The sequence below is a fragment of the Patiria miniata genome, unplaced genomic scaffold (assembly GCF_015706575.1).
Source record: "Patiria miniata isolate m_02_andy unplaced genomic scaffold, ASM1570657v1 HiC_scaffold_1, whole genome shotgun sequence".
NCBI classification, from domain to species: Eukaryota; Metazoa; Echinodermata; class Asteroidea; order Valvatida; family Asterinidae; genus Patiria; species Patiria miniata.
The window spans coordinates 33,309,243-33,316,237 of record NW_024037047.1 but is presented as its reverse complement, the minus strand read 5'-3'; the positions used below and the strand labels follow the sequence as shown (position 1 = coordinate 33,316,237).

Below are 6,995 nucleotides of genomic sequence, written 5' to 3'. Positions count from 1 at the left end.
TTTTCAGAGGTTAGTTAATTATTAATAAGAAAATGAAAAGACATGCAAAACCACTAAGAAAAACAATTGTGCATACGAAGTAAAAACTACAACAAGTAAAAAAAAAAGTGCAGTGAAATAAATCAGAAAAGGACAAACACAAATGTAATTTGAGTGTCACTTATACCTGTTGCAATGCATTTTGATGGAAAGAAGTTCCTGAACAATTTATCTTTAAATTTTCCTAAAAATTAAACGTTCTTGTGTTTTCTAATAAATGTACAATGGAAAGAAAGTCACGTTTTAGTTAAACCAACGTCTTGTTAAAAACGTTAAATTTAAATAAAGTTTGTTACATTTCTTCAGTTTTTAAACAATAAATTAATCTTTTTTGAAATCTTTTAAAACACTTATTACTTAAATTGGTTTTCTTAAAAATGCACTTTCAATATCAAATTAAATTTATAGAGTAAAATTCTCCATTGTCAACTGAACAAAAAGCTAATAGAAAGCCTTAGGCGAGACCTCGTTTATAATTTATTGAGAAGATCCAATTGAATGCATTAAAGGTAAGGAGTATGAAATTATTAACTTAAAGATGCAATAATTTTGGATGACACAGGACAGATCAAAGGAACATCCCTTCTCCCAGACATGTCACTGCTAAAAAGCCAGTGACAAATTATTAACCTTACAATAATTTTTCAGCAAGTCTCCATTATTGTCCAGTGTTAACTGTCTGTTGCAGTATCCGGTTTAAGATTATTTTAGAGGCATAAATAATTTAATGAAATCAAAATGACTTTTCATTTTATTTTAGTGTTGTTGCCTTAATGTATAACATTAATGACGTTGCATTATGCAGTCTGATTTATCATTTCATATTGTGCAAGCTAGTTTTTTTAACTCAAGTTTCCGATGAGGGCATCCTTGTCCAGTAGAGCAGCTTCGTCATTGTCCAGTCTCGTCCAAGCTTGGTGGTCCTCATGTCCTAAACATGACAAAATAACCAAGGAAATAAAAAAAAAAATACATATATTAGGAAATCAAGCACTGTGGATTTTGTAGGAGGGACAAACTACAATCAGAGGAATAACAAATTATTATCCTCATACCCTGGTCTTTCTTCGTTTTCAAAGTAAACTCACCTCAAGGATCAGTAATGGCCAGGCCAGCAGGCGTTGTCAGTCCATCGTCGGTCCTCCCAGCTTACGATGGCTTGAGGCAGGCTCATCCTCATCTCAGTAAGACAATTCTCTCATCAGTCAGTGGTCCTCATTTCTCTACAAGGGTTCAAATGACGAGAAAAAAAATATCTGAAATATTATTAAGAAACATGTGCAAGGAGAAAGAAAACTTCGATTTTTACCCCACAAAGCAACACAACGCTATACCAGCACTCGTTGTGAAAGGAACACAAAAATGCGCGAATCACCAATTTTGAGTTCTGTGACTAAGAGGAAGCCTACATGTAAACTAACTTCAAGAATCAGTAATGGGAAGCCCAGCAAGCAGGTCATCCGTTCATCTGTCGGTCCTCCTCCCTGCTTCCGGTTCCTCAGGATTCTGTTTGATGAGGCTGTCGGAGCCCCGACGATGTCTTGAGGCAGGCTCATCCTCATCTCAGTAGAACAATTCCCTCATCAGTCAGTGGTCCTCACTTTGCTGAAAGGATTCAAATAACAATAGGAAACATTTGAATTATTGAGCTGTATTTGTGCCAGGGCTCGAAAGGGGAAAGGAAACATTGAATTAACCCCACAAAGCAAAACCCTGCTAAGAGAACTCGTTTTTGGACGAACATAATAACAGAGTCAGATCGCCCATTTAAATTAATCTGTGACTTGATTGTTCCTGTTAAGAGGAGGCCTACATGAAAACTAACCTAATAATCAGGAATGGGAAGCCCAGCAAGCAGGTCATCCGTTCATCTGTCGGTCCTCCTCCCTGCTTCCGGTTCCTCATGTTTCTGTTTAATAAGGCTGTTGGAGCCCTGACGATGTCTTGAGGCAGGCTCATCAATCCCAGTAGAGCAATTCCCTCATCAGTCAGTGGTCCTCATTTTTCTAAAAGGATTCAAATGACGAAAGAAAACATTTAATTTATTGAGCTGTAATTGTGCCTGGGCTAGAAAGGGGAAAGACAACATTGAATAACCCCACAAAGCAAAGCCCCGCTACCAGAACTCGTTGTTTGTGGACGAACATAGAAGAGCGCCAGATCGCCCATTTTGATTAGTTCTTGATTGTTTCTGTTTAAGTAGGCTTCATGTACACAAACCTGATAGTCGGTAATGGGAAGCCCAGCAAGCAGGTCATCCGTTCATCTGTCGGTCCTCCTCCCTGCTTCCGGTTCCTCGAGTTTGTGTGATAAGGCTGCTGGAGCCCTGACGATGTCTTCAGGCAGGCTCATCAATCTCAGTAAAGAAATTCCCTCATCAGTCAGTGGTCCTCATTTTTCTGAATGGATACAAAACAAAAACATTTGAATTATTGAGCTGTATTCGTGCCAGGGCTAGAAAGGGGAAAGAAAACATTGAATTAACCCCACAAAGCAAAGCCTGCTACCAGAACTCGTTGTTTGTGGAAGAACATTATAACAGAGTCAGATCGCCCATTTTGATGAGTTCTGTGACTTGATTGATTCCGCGAAGAGGAGGCCAACATGTAAACTAACCTCAAGAAATAGTAATGGGTAGCCCAGCAAGCAGGTCATCCGTTCATCTGTCGGTCCTCCTCCCTGCTTCCGGTTCCTCGAGTTTCTGTGTGATGAGGCTGTTGGAGCCTTGGAGGGTTGATTTTCGTCCAGACAAAGCAGCCTAGCTCATCCATGCAGTCTCAACTTTTAGATCATCAGTTTCTTTGAAGAAAGCTGCAACTCTTTCCTAAGTGAACAGGGTTACGAAAACGCTGGGCCTAGCCCATTTGTTACTGAAGTGAAACATTCCAAAGCAGTATGTCTAAGCCTACTTGTAATAAGGCCACTTGTTACCAAATAGAAACTAAACGATTCTACCCATGTTTCCACTATTCATATTTAAAAACAGACCTGATCTTTTTTGTCATAATGCACACGAACATGTGCCGACACCGATAACGGCAGGTTGCCAATAAGTTGTACCCTTTCACAATGTACCTTTTTTTTTGGTGGGAAGGGGGGGGGGAATTAAGTCTTTTTGAAGGCACTTCTCGATAATGCCAACAATTTTGATGTTTTTGACATGCCGCTGTATATAACTGAAATTCAGTCATTTTCTAAACAGATATTTTGTTCATTATGGTGTGATTGTTTTTTTCGTAATTTCGTCAATTTCATTTTCTTTCGCTGCCGTCATTTTCCCACCGTTTGCCGAAATTCGCTTTTCGACTTTTTGAGGCAAGTACATGTACATGTATTTACTTCTTTCGTTGCGGATGATTAATTTTTATGCCGTTATTTTCGTCATTTTGATTGTTATTTCCATAACCCATTTTGTTTACTTTGTGGCAAGAAAAATAATACTGATTTCGGGTATTTTTACTCTCACTAACGCTGTGATGTTTTCCTCGCGTTATTTTCATCATTTTCCTAACGTGTAGGCCTACACGTAGAAAGCGGAGTGATTTTGTTTTTTTTTCGGAAAAAAATTCGCTTACGATGTGATTTTTGCTACAATTTATTTTGGACCGATTTGAAGTTTGTTTTTAGTTTTCGTCATACGCGTAGTCAAGTAAATATCCGGGTGGGTATTATTTATTCCAATACTGCCTAACATTTTAAAGTTGCTCAACGATTTGACATTTTTGTAGCCGCAACGATTAATTTGATTTAATTTTTTTTAATTTTGTCTATTGTCAGAGACAACAGACGGATACCATTAAAAAAATCACACCACACATAGAGCAATGCACACACAGGCAAAAAATCAAACATGCAACATTTACAATGAAACAAAATACAATCTACTTTTGAGTTTTTTTCCCCCAAAAGTCATTCTTTCTGTAAGCATTCTTTTACTCACAGATAATTTTATCTTTAAATACTTAATAATGAACCGAGCTTAAAAGCTCTTCACAGAATAAAAATGTATTTTATATAAATTTATGCAAAGTATAATTAACCAAAGTTATGACTTTTGATTTTACTACGATCATTTAAATATGGTCAACTGTCACCTGTGCCCTCACTGCTCACAGACTAGCGAAGTATAGACAATGCGGCGCTTTTACAGACGCTGTAAATCCCACATTTTTTTGACCTTTTAGTGTTACTAAAAGAGCGTATATGTCACCTAAACAGAGAGCTCATTTAGGAATTAGTGTTAATTATTAACCAACATTTTCTCTGTGGTAACGTCCTTCCGTGTTTTTTTTAAATGGTTTAAGTTTTAATGTTCAAGTTCTTCTGAAGGAAGGGGCCTCTTGAAAATCGGCGCTACTAATATGCACCGAAGAGGGTATCCCTTACAAGTGACACTGCACCAGGCATGGTGACTGTCAATTGCCGATCCTAGATTTGATGAATCTTGTTTTTACAATTATAAAGAAATTATATCGTCGTTGGTGGACAACCCACCAGGCATTGTCACTTTCTGTAGTTGTTTTACTAACTTTGTTTAATTAGTGTTTTGAATTGGACAAAAGTACCAGCCAATATCCGTATAGAGGGCAGCATTCCAGTTTACCGATAAAACATCACAAAATGACTCTCAATCAATTACAAAATCGACTATAAATTTGCGAGTGAAGTTTCTTAATAGCGAATATAAATAAAATCCACCAGTACTTTCAAGTTTAGGGGGACAGTGTTAATCATTAGACTGATTTTCGTTTGCATTAAGTTAGTGTTATTTTTATCCTTTTTTTTTTTTTTTTTTTTTTTTTTTTTTTAGAATACTTCTAAACTCCACATCGCAGTGCCTGCAGGCTCAATGTGCGCATGCTCGCAGCGGGCTATGCTTGCTCCCTAATTTTCGTTTGCTTCATTTTCCCTAACACTGTTCATTGCACTTTGCTAAAACAGTTCCCTAGATTTTATCACTTCGAAGTATGGGACACGAAATCGCGCGACTACGCAGGTACGCGGATATGCGGATACGCGGGTACGAAGACCAGGAGGAGATGAACATATTGTTCTTATTTAGGGCCTACTGCTATACATATGACAATCATAACGTACGTACGTGATACATTTAATTTATCACATACGTACGTGATAATATAATATTACGTACTAACGCAATATTAGTATTATTATTGCGTACATACCTGATAAATAAGTACATATTACGTACGTACATGTATTGCATATGTAAGTGATAATACGTGTATCCTTAAACGAGTATACGTTGTGTATACGTACTTAATAATTATCACGTGGGCCCTACGTACGTAATAATTATCACGTGGGCCCTACGTGATAATATTACCTACGTACGTGATAATATTTAAGTGACAATAACACATACGTAATAGTATTATGAAAAAAAAAACCACCTAAATAACTCCCATGTCCCTTCATGGTCTTCGTACCAAACCGTGTCCGGTCTAGCCACAAAAAAAAAACCACACGTGTTTGCCGAACATTACGTATGAATATGCCTTACTGTCGAACGGAAAAGCGATAGAACGCGGTGTGGAGGTTTCTAAACGCGTGTGAGAATATTTCGACGAATCTAAATGCTTATAACTAACATTATCCTAACACTCCTACCGATCCAGCAGCTGCTTTGCTTTGCGGATGCTGCATAATGCACGCCTGCAGCGTCTGCACTCCTCCCAACTTGACCTACAAAAGCTAATTAATTGTTTGCATCACTTGCACCAACGTTTTGCCCAGAATGTTGACTAGGTTTTATATTGTTTCAATTTATTTTTTAGTTTCTGAGACTGAGGTGGAGAACGTCTTTTAACTTTCTCCGTAAAGGGAGTTACATAAGACCTGCAAGTCAATATTACAATGAAGAGACGCTGTCACAGGTTTATCATTGAAGATACTGGTGTAAATTAGTGAGTTTAATTATTCAGTGACACCTATTTGAAAAAAAAAATCTTCCACTGGAATGCTACCCTTCAACTGTTCCACGTGCGAACGCAATGTCCTTGCACGTATCAAATTCCTATTCTCCCCACGTGCGAACACAATGTCATTGCCCATTTCAGACGAATTTCTATGCAAATGTTATACTCAACGTGCGAACGCAATGTCACTGCACGTACTTTATAAATTCCTATAGCAAATTAACACACGTGCGAACACAATGTCACTGCACGTGTCAAATTCCTATTGGCATTGCATTATTATTGAATAAAATAATCATTTTCGTTAACCTTAATTCTGCTGTAATTTATCTTCCATGTAAACTTTTTTTAACATCCAATGAAATTTAAGGAGTTCTCTGTTTCAGGTGACAAAACTCTACACATGTACATTAATCAGAGACATGTAACGTACCTCTTTCTACTCTTGAAGACATTACCCCTCTTGGTGTTGATCTTGGAGTAAATGGTAACGATGTCTTTGTTAATACAATATAAATTGGACACAATGTGCACGTTCAATTAGAATAAACAATTTCATACAGAGCCAAAAGGATAATTTTGGACAGTGAAATGAGTTGCATGCAGTGAGCGTGAGGAGCACAACGACAGTAATGAAGGCCTAGCCCAGGACCGAACTTAAGATAAAGCCCGTGCACGCTAGGTCGCTGTACCATGGTGATCAGCGAGGCATGAATGTAACAATAGGGCTGGAGTCTGAGTGGAAATCTTCTAAACACGTTATTTGCATAATGTGCATTCAGCGCAAGCCTGGGTTAGAAATGAGAAACGGATAGAATGCTAATGACGTAATCCCGATGGGCGATTACATTTTGGTCGCGAGACTTACTTAGAGGGGTGGCACAGTTTCATACTGATCAACTTGAGTTGAAAACAATTGCCTGTTTAAATAAATTTGTGAAGGACGAAACAAAATGTACTGCACCCACTTTTGGGGTTGAATTTTTGGACTGACCGGTTACAGTCGCATCACCGGGG

The 6,995-nt window shown here is 38.0% G+C and overlaps 1 long non-coding RNA gene across 2 annotated transcripts; it reads right to left on the bottom strand.

The window, feature by feature from the left end:
- Positions 1 to 275: 275 nt before the first annotated feature.
- On the bottom strand, positions 276 to 6,428 carry LOC119729000. Of its 2 annotated transcripts, none has more exons than XR_005271176.1 (3): positions 6,412 to 6,428; positions 1,128 to 1,262; positions 276 to 970 (listed from the first exon to the last, which is right to left on the bottom strand). It is a non-coding gene; the product is annotated as an uncharacterized LOC119729000 (long non-coding RNA). The 2 variants fall into 2 exon arrangements; XR_005271175.1 differs by lacking the exon at positions 6,412 to 6,428 and adding an exon at positions 1,461 to 1,524.
- Positions 6,429 to 6,995: the final 567 nt, after the last annotated feature.